The sequence below is a fragment of the Portunus trituberculatus genome, chromosome 41 (genome assembly GCF_017591435.1).
Source record: "Portunus trituberculatus isolate SZX2019 chromosome 41, ASM1759143v1, whole genome shotgun sequence".
Classification (NCBI taxonomy): domain Eukaryota; kingdom Metazoa; phylum Arthropoda; class Malacostraca; order Decapoda; family Portunidae; genus Portunus; species Portunus trituberculatus.
The window spans coordinates 11,183,695-11,202,608 of NC_059295.1; positions in this window are offsets into that span (position 1 = coordinate 11,183,695).

Sequence of the window (18,914 nt, forward strand, 5' to 3'; positions counted from 1 at the left end):
AATATAGGAGTGATTTAATTGCTTTCTTTGATTTGAAGAAAATGCTTTCGTGAAATTCACTGATAAATGCTACAGCTGGAGTAATTCATACCTATATATTATACATAGTAATATGTGGTGCACGCGCTTCCTCCATACATTTAATCAAGGTAAAGAGAATGCCTTTACCTTGCATTTAATTGTATAATGACGAGTCTCTCAATACCATAGAAACTTGGTAAATGTCAAGCGAAGACTACCTAAGTTAATGTTTGATCTTCATTACGGTGTGGCCAAATTACAGTATACTCTAGAGATCTTCATCTTGGAAAGTCTACCTACATATAGCGGTCGGAAGAGGTAATCATATATTGTAGGATTCATTACCAGGAATGTTATAAGATTGATATCAAAAGATCGATAGCATTAGGTACCTCATCGATCTGGACTATAATGATGTACAGTTTAGTCCCGTGTTACAGGGTGAATACTCGATCGTTGCGTAGCGTACGTTACAACTAGTGTGGTAAAGAGACGGACGACAAAAACATGTGTTGCGCAATATCCCTTGAGAGAGATTAAAGATTTTTTAATTATACATTCGTTGTAAAGATCAGTGTATATAAGGAGGAGACTGGACTGAGTCAAGGGATATAGCCCGGGTGATGTAAGAGTATCCAATAATCTAATTTAACTCAGGTTCACAAGTGTCAATATGCGATTGTATCAGAAAGATATTTGAGGACATTGATTTTCTTTTTACGACAACAAATAAGCAATTGATTAACATGAGTCTTCCAATTGAGTCTGCTGTCAAAATGCTGACCCAAAAAACTTGACTGAATTTTGAAAAGGTATTGGTTGTCCTTGAAGAGTTAATTGCAAATCAGGTACGTTACGTCTAGTGAAAACAACACTGATACACTTAGTAACGGAAAACTTAAATCCCTACAGCGAGGCCCAATGCTGGACGGAATCAAGAGCGTCTTGAATTCATCCCGCCGAGAACTGTGCGTTAGGCGAGGAGTGCCATAATGCACAGTCGTCAGCGTACAATGAGTATTTAAGATTCCTGGGGATGGGAGTTGTTGACAGAGTATCTTTAATCATAATACAAAATAAAATGGGACTAAGAACATTACTCTGCGGCACCCCGTTCTCCTGGACGAAAACGTCCGAGATTATGTTACCAGGAAGCTTGACAGAGAATGTTCTGTCGTGAAGAAAATTATAAACAAAAATGGGCAAGTTACCTCTGAAGCCATGAGCATAGAGTTTCATGAGGATATCGTGTCGCCATGTCATGTCGAAGGCTTTGTGGATGTCCAGAAACACTCCTATCATGAATTCTTTTTTGGCAAATGCCTCTGAAATGCAATGCTCCAGGTGTGTTAGGTGACCCATCGTGCTTCGGTACTTCCGAAAACCCGACTGGTGATCACCTAACAAACCCTTCGCTTCTAAAACACAAAGTAACCTTCGCTTTATCATACATTCCATGACCTTACATAGTCAGCTCGTGAGCGCAATAGGACGAAGTGCACTGGGGTCCGTAAGGCGTCCAGTTTTTTTTAGGAATTAGGATGGTATGAGAGAAGTACAATGACTGAGGGAAGGTGTGAGAGGTCCAGATTGTGTTGTAGAGGGTTAATAATTTTGAAAGGGAATGGTGGCCAAGATGTAGCATACTATGTGTAATATTATCTGGACCGGGTCTGGAGCCTTTACACGATTTCAGGGCAAAAAGGAGTTCATCCAATGTAAACTCTGTGTTGTAGTCCGAGTTTATGCCTCACGCGACAAAGTTTGGAACAGTGAGTTCTGCTGCCTCCTTCCTTGGAAGGATAGCAGGATCGTAATAAGTTGTGCTGCTGGCCTGATAGAAATGGTGGGCTATGACATTTGTTATATCCGTTTTGTCATTTATTACAATATTGTTTATTTTAAGAGTGATTATAGGAATATATGGTTTTTCGTTATTTAATACGTTTATTGTTTTCCACACTTGTGTGAGGGGTATGGTACAGTTCACTGTTGATACAAACTGTCTAAATGAGTTCTTCTTTGCATTTTGGATGACTTTCCTTGCCTGAGCCCTTGCCTTTTTATAGGCTATTAAATTTGCTTGACTGGGCTGCTAGCTGAAATACCTGTATCGTTTATTGCGCTCACTAAGTGCTTGTCGGCAATCCGACTCCATGCTTAGTGTGAACTGGAGAAGTCTTCGGAATACAAACCTCAGCGGCGTATAATATAGATTGTGTTGCGTTATTGACCATCGTGTCAATGTTCTCGCCAGATATATCCCCGTAGGCAATCCCACGGAAGGTTGCCCAGTCTGCACACATTCATTCTGCAGTACATCCAGCCTCCTCAGTGTTGGTTCCGACGCAGACTCATACACCGGTGAACCATAGTCTAAATGAGAACGAATTTAGGACTTGTACACCATTAATAAAGATTTCCTGTCTGCTCCCCATGAAGTACCAGAAAAGTATTTGTGGACATTGATTTTTTTACGGCAATGAATGAGCAATTCATTAACATGAGTCTTCCAATTGAGTCTGCTGTCAAAATGCAGACCCAAGAACTTGACAGAATTTTGAAACGGTATCGGTTGGCCTTGAAGAGTTAATTGCAAATCAGGTACGTTACGTCTAGTGAAAACAACACCGATACACTTAGCAACTGAAAACTTAAATCCCCATAATGAGGCCCAATGCTGGACGGAATCAAGAGCATCCTGAATCCGCCCGCTGAGAATTGTGCGTTAGGCGAGGAGTGCCATAACGCACAATCGTCGGCGTACAATGAGTATTTAAGATTCCTTGGGACGGGAGTTGTTGACAGAATATCATTAATCATTATACAAAATAAAATGGGACTAAGAACACTACCCTGCGGCACCCCGTTCTCCTGGACGAAAACGTCCGAGATTACGTTACCAGGAAGCTTGACAGAGAATGTTCTGTCCTGAAGAAAATTATAAACAAAAATGGGCAAGTTACCTCTGAAGCCATGAGCGTAGAGTTTCATGAGGATGCCGTGTCGCCATGTCATGTCGAAGGCTTTGTGGATGTCTAAAAACACCCCTATCATGAATTCTTTTTGGCAAAAGCCTCTGAAATGCAATGCTCCAGGTGTGTTAGGTGATCCATCGTGCTTCGGTACTTCCGAAAGCCCGACTGCTGATCACCTAACAGACCCTTCGCTTCTAAAACAAAAAGTAGCCTTCGCTTTACCATACGTTCCATGACCTTACATAGACAGCTCGTGAGCGCAATAGGACGAAACGCACTGGGGTCCGTAAGGCGTCCAGTCTTTTTGGGGATTGGGATTGTGTGGGCGAAGTGCCAAGACTGAGGGAAAGTGTAGGTGGTCCATATTCTATTGTAGAGCGTTAATAATTTTGAAAGGGAGTGGTGGATTTTGTAACATGATATATGAAATATTGTCTGGACCAGGACTGGAGCCTTTACAGGATTTCAGGGCAAAGAGGAGTTCATCCAACGTAAACTCTGTGTTGTAGTCTGAGTTTACGCCTCCTGTGGCAAAGTTTGGGACAGTGAGTTCTGCAGCCTCCTTCCTTGGAAGGAAGGTAGGGTCATAGTAAGTTGTGCTGCTGGCCTGATGGAATTGGTGGGCTATGGCATTTGCTATTTCTGTTTTGTTATCAATTTATATCATTTATTTTAAGGGTGTGATAGGAATATATGGTTTTCTGTTGTTAAGATATTTATTGTTTGCCATACTTTGGAGAGAGGAGTGGTGCGGTTAATAGATGATATGAATTGTCTGAATGAGTCTTTCTTTGCATTACGGATGACTTTCCTTGCCTGAGCCCTTGCCTTTTATAGGCTATGAAATTTGCTTGACTGGGCTGCTGGCTGAAGTACCTGTATCGTCTATTGCGCTCACGAAGTGCTTGTCGGCAATCCGTTGTCCACCATGAGACTCCATGCTTAGTGTAAACTGCAGAAGTCTTCGGAATACAAGCCTCAGCGGCGTGTAATATGGATTGTGTTGCGTTGCTGACCATCGTGTCAATGTCCTCGCCAGATATATCCACGTCGGCAACCCCACGGAAGGTTGCCCAGTCTGCTCTCTTGAAGTTAAACTTGGGAGGGCGGGGGGGGGGGATGTCGCGTGCATAAGAGATGCAGATGGGCAGATGGTCACTTCCGTGGAGTCGTCGATGACTTCCCAGGAGAAGTCAGGAGTATACCTGGCGAGAGCAACGACAGATCAATGGCAGACGCGTTACCAGTCCGATCATCTACACGAGTCGCACTTCCATCGTTCAGAAGACAGAGGTTTGTCTGTAATAAAATGTTTACTATCTGCTCCCCACGTACACTTGACCTCTCACTTCCCCATTGTTGATGATGGGCGTTAAAGTCGCCAACAACTAGCCTGTTGCCCGGAAGCTGGCTAATAAGAGATGTAATGTCATCATCAACAATGGAGGTATTGGGAGGCAAGTAGAGGGAACAGATAGCCAGATACGTGTCGTTGAATCTCACCCTGCACGCGGCCGCTTCCAGAGATATATTCAACGTCACCTCTGTTTGTGTCAGTGTTTTGTGTATGTATATGGCAACGACGTGTCCCTCATATCTTCTATACGGGTGGTAGTGTTTTAGCACTGCAGGATCAGGCTGATCCTGCACAGTTTCCTCTCCTGTAGACAAATAACGGAAGGCCTGTGTATGTTCACTAAAAGTTACAAATATGGATCTTTATTCCGAATACTTCTGCAGTTCCACTGGCTTAAGAGTTGTGGTGGCGGCCGTTTTCCTTAGTCCTTTTGCGCTCAGAGGCACTGCCGGGGGACCTCTCCCAGCCCTTACTAATGATGATATCCATTGTTTCATCAGTTGTCAACTCCCCGGAGCTGGTCGAGAGGGAGCGAGCGTGTGATCCCCTCCTCGACGGCGCGGGAGCGGCGACGACATGAGAAGGGTAGTGACGTTCAAGTTTTGTTAAATTTAATTTATTAGACTTGTCTGTCTTCTCACCCTTACTGGGATTACGAGAAATAGCAGACAGGTATGGAGCAGAGGAAGTTATAGGAGTAGAGGTTTTAGTAGAAGTTGTAGTAGTTTTAGCAGATGATGAGACAGAGGTTGAAGGGGGAATCAGTGGTGGTATAGATGGAGCAGGCAGCAGGTCGCTGAGGTCAGTCTGGATGGCAACAGTACACATCTTAGGTGGAGCCCTTACTGTTGAAGCGTAGGAGACGTTTGAAGCAGGCGCTGCCTGCGTCTGCTTCACTCGCATCCTTGCTTCATAATAAGAGATCCCTTCAGCAGAACTCTTTCTCCACTTTCCATGCAGGGCAATCGCGTGGAAAAGTGGAGTGAGCACCCTCACAATTACGGCACTTCTCTACCAAGAATGTGCACTGGTCCACCGAGTGGCCCTCTCCGGGCATCTACCGCAGTAAGCATGGGAAGACCGACAAGCGTTGCCATGGTGACCATAAAGCTGGCACTTGAAACAACGGAGAGGATTCGGAATGTAGGGAAGAACGGGAACCGACTCGTACCCTACATGAACCCTCTCTGGCAACTTAGCAGCACTGTAGGTGAGAATGACTGATGCTGTGCTCCTTCTTGTACCGTCAACCATTTTAGTAATTTTCCGAGCCTCAATGACATCCTGATCAGTCATGCAATCGACGATCTCGGTCGGTTCCATATCCACAAAATCGCGGTGGGAAGCGACTCCCCGACACGAGTTCATGGACACTGGAATCGAAGCCTCGATCTCGATGTCATGAATGAACCGGAGCTTCAACAATGATTTGACTTGATTTACGTTAAGTGTCTGAACAAGTAGATCACCACTAGCAAGTTTTTTCACATTAACGACATTTCCAATATGTTACAGTCAATGACCTTCTTTATTATAAAAGAATTAACAGTAGACAGGCGGGTGTTCGTCTTGGAATGTAGAGTCACAAATGTCGCTTTATGAGGGTCAATAGTCAGTCTGGCAGTCGTGGGTCGTCGACCAGTGTCCTCCCTCCCCTTTGCGGGGGGTGGGAGGGTAGGAAAGTCCGTCAGGCATGGAGGGGCGGTACACCCTCCTCCTACAGGAGGGGAGCGGGACACAAGTGGGAGGTGGTCAGGGAGGAGTTACCTAATGTCAGATTGTCCTGCCAAACCACTCTAGGGGGGCTGGACGGTGTTAATTCACCCCAAAGGCACGCTCAATGAGGCGGATCCTCCGTAGGTGAGAGAGGAAAGACAATCTAACGACCTGGCAACAGACACATTCTGTTACCGCTAAGGTGAGGACAGTGATCTAATAATCAATGAGAATTTTTCTTAACTTTACTTAACTAATGCCCAAGCCTGATTGAAGTACAATAAGACCACTCGAAGGTAACAGAACAAATCTACAGAAAACGTGCTTTCAGGAAGGAGACCAGGCTTAATTTAGCGTAACCCTAACTGAATCCCGTGAAAAACCCTCTGTGTAACTCAGCCCAGCCGAGCACCTTGGCTGCTTCTCACAAATTTATGCTAGTGAAAGAGAAATAAAACACATTTTTCCATTTTTTACATTTTCACAAATGAAGAATAAAAAAAAGTACTATCTCTTGGATACATTAAATTTTACATGTTGTATATAGGCGATCAATGACAAATAAAAGAATTATCATTTTCTGTACGAGATGTTATTGACTTTTTAATTGTGACTCCTAAAACACCAGCATTTTCTCCTCGGTGCAATACGTTTTCTCCCTCAGCTTACTGGCCTGACTAAACTAGTTGATTCGCACTGCTTAACACTATCCCTCCTCCACCGTGAAAAAAAAAAAAAAATGAGCGTCCTCGCTCATAAGCTTAACTTCCCCTGAAACTAACTAATCATCCTGTTCTCCTATTACAAAATCTGCTGTCCACCTTGGTACTTGTTGATCCCTCTAGGGTCGTGCTCCTCCAATGGCAGAACTGAAGGCTCAGCAGGTAATTGAAAAGTCATCAAACCATGGGTTTGGAGAAGCCTCTGATTCAGACAGGGATGAAGCTGGCTCCTCATACTCTTCCGACGAGGCAAACGATGAGGACCCAGAAGAGGTTGTCACTGCAGGATCAATGGAGGATGGGCTTGCCATTTTGGGTGGTCCATTGACCAAACAAGAGGACCAGGGTGAGATACACAAGGAGTCCATTGGAGTACGTACGTCCACATTAGTTTTTCGTGTTGTCCATGGGATCTTCAAAATTCTTCTCCATAACCACGTTTCAGCTGCTTCCAATTTTTCTTACATAAGTACAATAAATAAATACTAAGAAAAAGGATAGAAAAAAATAGTATCCGAAGTATTGTCATACATAAAAATAATTGCTGCACATGAAAAAAAAAAAAAAAAAAAAAACTGTCAGCATTAGAAGGGAAAGAGAAGGATGACCTAATCATGACGCACGAGGCGATATTGAAACTTAAACAAGAAATAAGCCGACACAGATCTATTGATAAGGAACAACGAGAAAAGAGGTCGCATTTATATAATGAAAATGAACAATGTCAAAACTACATTCTATCTCTGAACTAAACAACAATGTAAAACAACGACACCCAATGTATCAGAAATGAGCTGAATAAAAACAGAAAAAAGTTGGTATCAAAACTTATTTCAACAAAGCGTGCTCACACACACACGCACACACACACCGCGTAGTGTAGTGGTTAGCACGATCAGCTCACAACCGAGAGGGTCCGGATTCGAGTCACGGAAAGCGGCGAGGCAAATGGGCAAGCCTCTTAATGTGTAACCCCTGTTCACCTAGCAGTAAATAGGTACGGGAGGGGTTGTGGCCATGCTTTCCCGGTGTGTGAAGTGTGTTGTGGTCTCAGTCCTACCCGAAGATCGGTCTATGAGCTCTGAGCTCGCTCCATAATGGGGAAGGCTGGCTGGATGACCAGCAGACGACCGTGGTGGTGAATCGCACACACACACACACACACACACACACACACACGGGCGCGCGTCATCGCCATCTCCTACATTAGTTAGAATGAGTGAGTAGGTAAGACCTAGTTTCGACGTTTGTTACAAGAGAGAGAGATAAGAAAGTTAATAACCGCAGGTCAACCCTTTTATCCCACGCTTTCGTTGCTGATTTGCCAGTTGTGTAATCTCTCTCTCTCTCTCTCTCTCTCTCTCTCTCTCTCTCTCTCTCTCTCTCTCTCTCTCTCTCTCTCTCTCTCTCTCTCTCTCTCTCTCTCTCTCTCTCTCTCTCTCTCTCTCTCTCTCTCTCTCTCTCTCTCTCACACACACACACACACACACACACACACACACACACACACACACACACACACTCACACTTGGGAGTGACGATGGAAGAAAACAATCAACCAGTGAGCCATATTGATAGAATTTTCAGAGAGACATATAATTTGCTAAGGAATATCGGATTAGTGTGTCACTACATGGACAAAGAAATGATGAAGAAATTGATAAGTACTATAATAAGACCCAGATTGGAATATGCAGGAGTAGTGTGGACCCCCCCTTAAAAGAAACCAATAAGAAAGTTGGAGAGAATACAAAAAATAACTACAAGAATGGTTCCAGAATTTGAAGGGGTGACATATGAGGAGAGACTAAAGGCTATGGATCTACCAACCCTGAAACAGAGAAGGGAGAGAGGGGATCTGATACAGGTTTATAAATTGATCAACGGAATGGACCAAGTGGATAATGAGAAACTGATCCTGAGAGAAGAATATGACATTCGAACAACAAGATCGCATAGTATAAAGCTGAGGAAGGGAAGATGTCTGAGAGATGTTAAAAAATATATAGTTTCCTGCAAAGATGTGTTGAGACGTGGAACAGTTTGAGTGAAGAAGTGGTGTCAGCAACGAGTGTGCATAGTTTTAAAGAAAAATTGGATATGTGTAGATATGGAGACGGGGCCACACAATCGTAAAGCCCAGGCCATATAAAACTACAAGTAGATAAATACAACTAGGTAAACACACACACACACACACACACACACACACGGCCCGGCCCGGTAGCTCAGTGGTTAGAGCGCTGGCTTCACAAGCCAGATGACCGGGGTTCGATTCCCCGGCCGGGTGGAGATATTTGGGTGTGTCTCCTTTCACGTGTAGCCCCTGTTCACCTAGCAGTGAGTAGGTATGGGATATAAATCGAGGAGTTGTGACCTTGTTGTCCCGGTGTGTGGTGTGTGCCTGGTCTCAGACCTATCCCAAGATCGGAAATAATGAGCTCTGAGCTCGTTCCGTAGGGTAACGTCTGGCTGTCTCGTCAGAGACTGCAGCAGATCAAACAATGAATTACACACACACACACACACACACACACCGCGTAGTGTAGGAGTTAACCCACTCGGCTCACAACCGAGAAGGCCTTGGTTCGAATCCCTGGCGCTGCAAAATGGGCAAACCTCTTAATGTGTAGCCCCTGTTCAGCTTTTTTTTTTTTTTCTTTTGTAGGAAAGAGGGCCAGCCAAGGGCAAAAAAAGAAAAGATTAAAAAAAAGGCCCACTTGAGTACTGGTTCTCTACAAAGAAGAAAAGCGTCAGCCAAAATTAGGGAACAAATGCCTCGATACCTCACTCTTAAAAGAAGACAAGTCATAGGAAGTCGGAAATACAGATGCAGGGAGGGAGTTCCAGAGTTTACCAGTGAGCTTTGAGATAGGAGGTACCCCCAAAAATATCCCCTTTACCCCATAAATGCCCATGAAAAGCCCACATGGTATAAATAAAATAAAATAAAAAGGTATGAATGATTGAGAGTACTGGTTAACTCTTGTGTTAGAGAGTTGGACAGAATAGGGATGAGAGGAAGAAGAAAGCCTAGTGCAGCGAGACCGCAAGAGGAGGGTAGGTATGCAGTAGCAAGATCAGTAGAACAGTTAGCATGAAAATAGCGATAAAAGATAGAAAGAGATGCAACATTTCGGCGGTGAGAAAGAGGCTGAAGACAGTTAGTCGGAGGAGGAAATTAATGAGACGAAAAGCTTTTGATTTTACCCTATCTAGTTAAAACTGTGATTGGAACCCCTACCCCCAAACATGCGAAGAGTACTCCATACAGGGGCGGAAAAGGCCCTTGTACAGAGTAATAGCAGTTGGAGCGGCGAGGAAAACTGGCGGAGACGCCTCAGAACACCTAACTTTATAGAAGCTGTTTTAGCAAGAGATGAGATGTGAAGTTTCCAGTTAAGATTATGAGTAAAGGACAGACAAAGGATATTCAGTGTGGAAGAGGGAGACAGTTGAGTGCACTGAAGAAGAGGGGATAGTTGTTTGGAAGGTTGTGTCGAGTTGATAGATGGAGGAATTGAGTTTTTGAGGTTTTGAAAACTACTAGATTTTCTCTGTCCCAATCGGAAATCTTAGGCTGTATTAAACCAAGGTTTAGAAGGTTTAGGATGAAAAAAATGAGGAATGTACGCCTCCATGCCAGACACCACCTCTGTTATGCTTTCAACACAAAGAGATGGGTCTCTGACACAGAAGCAGTAATCATTCCAGGGAAACTCAGCATAATACCTCCTCAGGTCCCCCATCTGCATGGCAGAGCCAAAACGCCAGAGGCACCTCCGCTTTTGGGGATCCTGAGGAAGGATTAGAGGAATAGGACAAGATACAAAAATGAGATTGTGATTGGACGAGTCCAACAGAGATGAAAGGGTGACAGCATGAATAGAACGATTAGAGGTGAGGAAGAGATGAAGAATTTTGGGTGTGTCTCCAAGACGGTCAGGAATACGAGTAGGGTGTTGCACCAGTTGCTCTAGGTCATGGAGGGTAGCAAAGTTGAAAGCTAGTTCACCAGGATGGTCAGTGAAGGGAGAGGAAAGCCATAGTTGGTGGTGAACATTGAAATCTCCAAGAATGGAAATCTCTGCAAAAGGGTAGAGGGACAGAACGTGCTCCACTTTGGAAGTTAAATAGTCAAAGAATTTACTATAGTCAGAAGAGTTACGGGAGAGATAGACAGCACAGATGAATTTAGTTAGAGACTAACTGTTGTGTCGATGGATGGATGGATTTTAAAAAAGGCGCCGCAACAGCCAAGGTCATATGGCGCCGCTTCAAAAATTTAAAATGTCTAAAAACAGTTAAAAACAGTACAGTAGTTTAAAAACTAAATAAGGACAATAAAACTAAATAAAATCTTAAAAATACATAATAAAATAACAATAAAATTCATAGCTTTGGGAGAAGGCCAGCTTCTCCCAAAAATCTAAAAACGTCATGGCCTTGGGCCAGGCACTCTGGTCCAAGGACCTTTGAAATATAAAAGCGTCCAGACACTGCGGGTCCCCACGATGTCGCCGGAGACGAGAGAAAGCTGCCCGTTTCTCTTTCACAGCTTCAGTGCATGCTGCGTTCCACCAAGGAACAGGACGCTTAGTAAAGCGTCCGGACGTCCTAGGGATTGTCTGAAGCGCTGCTGAATGTAAAAAATCTGTAAAATAATCAACAGCCTCAGCACAAGTAGAAAAGTCAGCCAACGGACGGATAAAAGAGCTAAGGTCTGTGAATCGAGGCCAATCTGCCTTGTCTAAAACCTAGCGTGGGGGCCGGGACTGGGCTCAGAGTTCACAGATTCCAATAAAATCGGAAAGTGGTCACTACCGTGTAAATCCGGTAGGACCCGCCAATTAAAATCAAGGAAAGAATTAGATGTACAAATAGAAAGATCGATAGCTGTAAAAGTCCCAGTAGGACTGTGGAAATGTGTAACATCCCAGAATTTAAAATCTCAATCCCTCATCCTCAATAAAAGAACCGATTAAAACCCACGAGGATTACTAGCACCTTCATCCCACAATGGGTGACGGCCGTTAAAATCTCCCAACAAGAGGAAAGGCGGAGTCAGCTGACGCACCAGGCCGTCAAGCTCACCCCTGGAGACAGGAAGCCGAGGAGGGAGATATAAACTGCAAATAGTGTAGGATCGTCCCATAAAAACCTTAACAGCAACCACCTGAAGGGAGAGTTGAGTTGCAAGGGGACAACAGGTATGTCTTGACGGACTAGAATAGCTGTGCCACCGTGGTGGCCCTGGTCAGGGAAAGGAGTGCTAAAAAAGGCACGATAGCCAGGAGGACTAGAATAAGTACTATCACCTAGCATAGTCTCTTGTAGAGCTACACAGGCTGGAGAGAACTCCGACAATAAAGCTCGGAGTTCCCCCCACGAGGCACGAAGGCCTCTACAGTTCCACTGTAGAAGCTTGAAGATGACTATTTAGGTGCAGTGGACAGGCGAGCCTTTTGAATGGGCTGCCCATGGTTCGCCTGACTAGAAATAATCAACCGACGAGAAGACACCGGGAGTTGAGATGTACCCGGTCGTTGAACCGCAGCCTTTCGGCCTACCGGTGAGTGATACGAACCATCATCACTCCTACCGGTCATCGGAAGACGAGGGTCAGGATGGACTGATAGAGTGGGTCCACGAGGGACAGCTGTGACAATATCATCGGACGTCTCCATGCAAAGACCGTCCTCATCACAAGAAGCCCGATCTGAGACAGAGGGTGTCACAGAAGGCTGAACAGAAACTACTGGAACTACCCTAGTAGAGCAGTCCCTGGAGGACTCACGATTATGTGCACCAGGAGAAATCTTAGACTCCGCGGAGCCGCGGTGCCGTTTGGTCATGCTCTTCAAAAGCTTAGGCGATGCAGGAGGCAAATGGACATCCACTACATGGGTTAGTTTGGTCAAGTCCGTATTATTCTCGTCGCTTCTTGCAGGTGACTCAACTGAGTCATCAGTCAAAAGGGCAAACCTATTGGCCAAGTGAACAGGACCACCCGCCCCAACAGAGCGAGAGGTAGCAGAAGGGTGGTCTTCGGACCGGCAGACTCAGCTGATGAGCGAGCGGCCAATGAAGCATAGGATGTCGCACCAGTACCGTCCTTCTGGCGGTACAGGAGTTCACGGCGGGCGCTACCAAGGCTGATGAACTGAGTGTTAGCAAGCTGTAGAATGTCCTGCTCCAGGCGATACCTAGGGCATTGCCTGGAACGTACCTGGTGAGCATCACGGCAATGGAAACAATAAGCTGCAGCATTGCAATGCTCCTCAGAATGTGAGTCTAGTGCAGAGCAATTACCACATCGGGAAGCTTCCTTACACGAGCTTTTGCCGTGACCGTACCCATAGCATGAGAAGCACTGAAGAGGACGAGAAACAAAATGCCTCACCCTAAGATTGATAGGTCCGATATTAACACGGTCAGGAGGGTGGACCCAAAAAGGTGAGAAGGACCATGTTGGAGGAGTTCCTCATCTTAGTCACCTTCTGGACTGAGTTAGGACACATTGCCAGTATTTCCTCCTCAGGAAATTCATAGAGATCCTGACTGTACACACAACCTTTACTGTAATTAAAGGTGGGATGTGCCTTAATAGTCTCAAACATGCTGTCATTAGGGCATGGGAGATGTTGCAACATCCTTGCCTGCGTGAATCTTTGCTCACGAGCACCCCTTCCCATATTTCTTGAGGTTTCCCTCAGGAATCGTGCCGATCTCTTTGGACAAGTACCGGGAGGCATGGATGAAATTCCGCGCCCATTTCTGTAGTACGCCACAAACCAACGTGGAGGCGGGATCTGGCGGACTTCAGGAACTGAATTCTCTGAATGGTTTTCAAAAGATTTGGGATATAGTCCATGTCACTGTCTGAAATATTGCGAGAGTGGAGAAGTTCGGTCTTAAAGCCAGAGCCAGCAAGGGGCAGAGATGCTACATGTTCATAAGCCAAACAGGCTTCATCACATGACAGAAACGTTACATAGCAGCGGTTAGAAGGAAAGTCCTTATCATAAACAAGTCGAATGCGAAGAACCGTGCCATACACCTTGAGAAGTGAGTGCAAGGCGTGATAAGAAAATGATGGGTTAACATTTACCATCACAAGAGTCATATGCAGCAGAAATACGTCCCTCAGAAGAACTCCCAGAACAGGAGACTGCTGTGGGAGGCTCTTGTGGAGGGAATCCTCCTTCCCACTCAGACCTGAAGATGACGTCTCGCGGGCCAGGTCAGCCACCTCACGAGAACCTGAATGTTTTTGTGTTTTCCCATAAAAACAGCTACACAAAAATTGGCTCCAGGGGCAAGGAAACCACCTACTGGGACTACAATGGGAGGAGCGCTGCCTGCCGTGGACGGGGTACCTCGTCCCCATGCGGACCAGTCGTTTTAAAAAAAGGCCCCACATGATACGAATGTTTGTCCACGACAGAGCTGAGACCCCTCCCAAAGCATCCCAGCCTGGACACCCAACCATCCAGCACAGGACGGCCCTTATTGGGCGATCCCTCCAGCAGGTGGCTCCGCTGTCCACTGGCAGCCTACGTAGGAACCATTTAGTCTGGCCCCTCACTGGCGACCTTACTAGCATGGGTAGCCCTCTCCCCCTCGAAAGGGCAGAGCAGGGGCCTAAGCCCCCTCTAGCCTAGCTCGCCAGGTCACAGGGGCACGCAAGCCCCCCCACCACGACAAGGCGGTTCCCATCTGAGGGAGAACTGTTGTGTCGAAGCCAGATGATGGAAAACTTAGAAGATTCAAGAGCGTGGGCACGAAGGCAAGTTAAGTCGTTGCACACATAGACGCAACATGTAGCTTTGGAATGAAAATGAGAATAAAGAAAGTAAGAGGAAACAGAGAAGGGGCTACTGTCGGTTGCCTAAGACAGCTGTTTTTCGGTGAGGAAAAGAAGATGAGGTTTAGTAGAGGAGAGATGATGTTCCACAGACTGAAAATTAGATCTAAGACTGCGAATGTTACAGAAGGTAATGTAGAAAAAATTGAGGGAGATGTCAAGGCATTTGAGATCATTATTGAAAGAGGAGTCAGACCTGGGGACATTTTTGGTCTCCTCCCCAGAAGGGGACTCCGATGCTGCATTTGGAGTCACCATTTTTCTTTCAAATTTGATTTTCAAGTGAAAGGGTGTATGTGTGGTAAGTGCATGTAGTTTTGTGTGCAGAAGGAGAGTTGTCTTTAAAGGGCAAGCTGTGACTGCCCCCTTGAGTTGTGAGACACAAAGGGAAACGTTCAGCGAGATCACAATTAGCTTTAATGGAAGGTTCACATCACCCCCTGAACTAGTGCTATTAGACCTCGCTGGGAGTAAATTATCGTTTCGGTAGGTGTCCACTACCTCCTATCTAGCAGAAAGCAGGTACAGGATATAATTCGAGGGCTTGTGGCCTCGCTTTCCCGGTGTGTGGAGTGTGGTGTGGTCTCAGCCCTACCCGAAGATCGGTCTATGAACTCTGAGCTCGCTCCATAATGAAGAAGGCTGGCTCGATCGGTGACCAGTAGGCGACCGTGAATATGAACACACACACACACACACACCGTTCTGCCGTGGTGACGAGCAGACGTGCTTAACCTGTGCTCCTGACTTGGAACGAACATCAAACCTACGAGACCGAAGTCGTACCACCATGGACTTAGAAGCCCAAGACAAAACTTTCAAAACTGCAATGGATATTGTGGTGGATCAGCTAAAGTCGAGAATTCAACTTGTAGAAGGAACATAAACGGACGTGATAAAAAGTTTAGAATTCACGCAAGTACAGGTGAAGGACTTGACAAGTGAAGTAACAGTCCTAAGAAAATCCGAAGCTGAGAACAAGACAACAATTGATAATTTGAAGCATCAAATTGAAGTACTTGGAAAACAATGTACTTATTTAGATGACTATAACCGAAGGAAAAACATCAGAATCACCGGTATTCAAGAACAGCCTGGTGGTGAAACATGGGAAGAAACAGCCAAAATCGTTTCGAAATTGCTTCAAGACAAACTACAGCTACCATCAATTATGCTGGAACGAGCTCACCGTACTGGCCTCCCGAATCCATCTCGATCCCGAGGTTCGAGAAGTTTTCGGATTGTGAAGCAGCTATCAGGAATGCCAGAATGCTGAAAGGAACGGGCATCTACAGGCCTCGCAAGAAGTGAAGAAGAGTCAACTTCCTCTGTTAAAACAAGCAAGGGCGGAGGGTAAAGTTGCATTCTTTCGGTATACCAAGCTCATTATTAAGGAGAGAATGGGATATGCTGCTGGTACTACTGGAACAAGTGGTGCTGTTGGTGACGTCACTGCTACGTCACCTGTTAGTGGTAGTGATGGTGGTGGCGGTGGAGAGTCGTCAACGAGTTCGACTATTGGTAGTGGGACGGCGGCTGGTGTTGGCGATGGTGTGGGAACGGCTGGCACTCCTCCTGTACCTGCCAGAGCTGACACGTCTTCTGCTCCTGTTCCTGCTAGGACTGACTTTGCGGCTGAGTCTCTTGGTGCAACTGCATTGTCTCCCCCATGTGTTAATACGGCTGTTACGTCTTCTCCCGTTGCTGGTTTTTATAACTGCCTAGCGGCAAATGGCGGTTCACAGCAACAACCGTGGAAGAAGCTACGCAATCGTAAGAAGTAGTTAAATGGTGCTTAACTTTCGCCTTTCTAGTAATTTTTTCATAATGGATTCTTTATGTACTGAACTACCTTTTTCATCAGTTACGGATGAATTACTAAATTTAGCTATCAATCCTAATATACCCTTTTGCAGTGTTGATAATTATGATAATTTGCAGTTTGATACTTTCTTTCCAGTTGATGATAAATATAATAGAGACTTAGATATTGATGAATTTTATACTCAACGTAGGTCTGTTCTTATTCCGAAATAAGTTTACATATCTCTTGATAATGTATCTTTAGAAAGAAACCATACTTTAACGTTATTAAATTTAAATATTAGATCAATTCCTAAAAATGTTCAAGTTTTTGTTGACACTGTTTTACATGTTTCTTCTGTGAAAATTAATGTTATTGGTTTTACAGAAATAAGACTTGCTCCCCATTTGTCTTCACTATATGAACTTCCTGGTTATGACATGTATACCAACTCTAGAAATGTACATGGTGGTGGTGTCGCTATGTACGTGTCTAAGGTCTACCACTCAACTTTACTAAATTGTTTAACAGTATCTGATCCTTCCATTGAGTCCTTAGGTGTTGAGTCTGCAATTGCATCTAAAAGGTATATATTTTTATGTATTTATAGACCTCCTCGAGGTAATTTCAACACCTTCTTGAATATTATATCAGACATCCTCTCATCAGTATATGATAAAAATTATCAAGGTGTTTTTGTGTTTGGTGACTTCAATTTAAACTTATTGAAGAGTAATGACAATGATGTCTCTGAATATGTTAATTTAATGCTTTCTTTCTCTCTATTTCCATTGATAAACAAACCAACCAGAGTCACTAACACTTCAGCTACTCTCATAGATCATGTTTGGACATCTCTTTTCGAAGAAAATATTTGTAACAACATTATTTTAACTGACATTTCTGATCATTTTCCAACATTATCACAATTCAAACTTAAATATACTAATTTACAACCGCAGTTTATCTATAAAAGATCAGTTTCTACAGCTGCCATGGAATCTTTTGCAAACGACCTCTGTTATTAATTGGAATTCTGTTTTAAGTTCTCATTCTTGTAATAACGCTTTTGATATTTTTTTCAGAATATTCAAAAATCTCTGACAAAAATTTCCAGTTAATAAGATTCGTCTTAATAATAAATACCAATTAAGCCCACATATTACTCCTGCATTAAAAAATAGTATAAAAGAAAAACACCGATTAGAGAGACTTTAAAAAAATGGCCTTTAACTTATGGGGTTGCCTACAGAAAATATAGAAATAAATTAACTTCTGTCTTAAGAGCTGCAAGAAATAAATTTTATAAAGATCGTTTTACAGATAATCAAGGCAATCCAAAAAGTCAATGGAAAATAATTAATTCTCTTTTAGGTAAAATAAAATCTAATAATCGCACTGTTAACCTTGGCTCATCAAGCTCGGATATTTCTTCAAAATTTAATGAACATTTTTTGAAACTCAATTTTACAATTGGTGATAGTGTGCATGATTATAAGAGATACTTAAACAACTCCCTAATTTTTCTCTGTATTTGTCCCCTACTAACAGCAAAGAAGTTGAGAAGGTTCTTTGCACTTTTGACACCGACACTCCAGGATACGATGATATATCTCCAAAAGTATTGAAATATTCTTCTTCTGTCATCTCTACTCCTTTGGTCCATATAATTAACCTCTCTCTGCAAACTGGTACATTTCCTGATCAACTTAAAATAGCTAAAGTAATTTCTCTTCTTAAATCAGGCGATAGAAATAATATAAATAATTATCGACCTATTTCTGTACTTTCTGCATTTAGCAAAATATTTGAAAAAATAATTTCTTTTAGGCTTATTAATTATCTGGAACAAAATTGTTTATTAACAGAACACCAACACGGTTTCAGAGCACACCATTCAACTGAAACTGCAATTTTGGAATTTATTAGAAAAGTATATGCATGCCTTGAGGAAAAGTCATTTGTTTTGGGAGTTTTTCTTGATTTTTCAAAAGCATTTGATACATTGGACCATGAAATTTTACTTAATAAACTGGAACATTTAGGTATTAGGGGTATTCCAAACAAACTGTTTCGCTGTTATCTTTCTGGGCGGAAACAATGTGTATTTTGTAATGAAAAATATTCTTCTTTTCAATTTCTAACTAAAGGTGTACCACAGGGTTCAGTTTTAGGCCCATTACTTTTTCTTATATCAATGATATTGTAAATGCCAGTAATACATTTGACTTTGTTCTATATGCTGATGATACATCGCTACTAATTAAAGATAAAGACATTAATTCATTACATAGTCATGTTTTGGCAGAACTAGACAAAATTAATCTTTGGGTCAATTCAAATAAACTTAACTAAATGTAACTAAAACAAATTGCATATTATTTTAAAATAGATCTGTAAAAACATCTATTCCTCCAATAATATTAAATGGTGAAACTATAACTAAAGT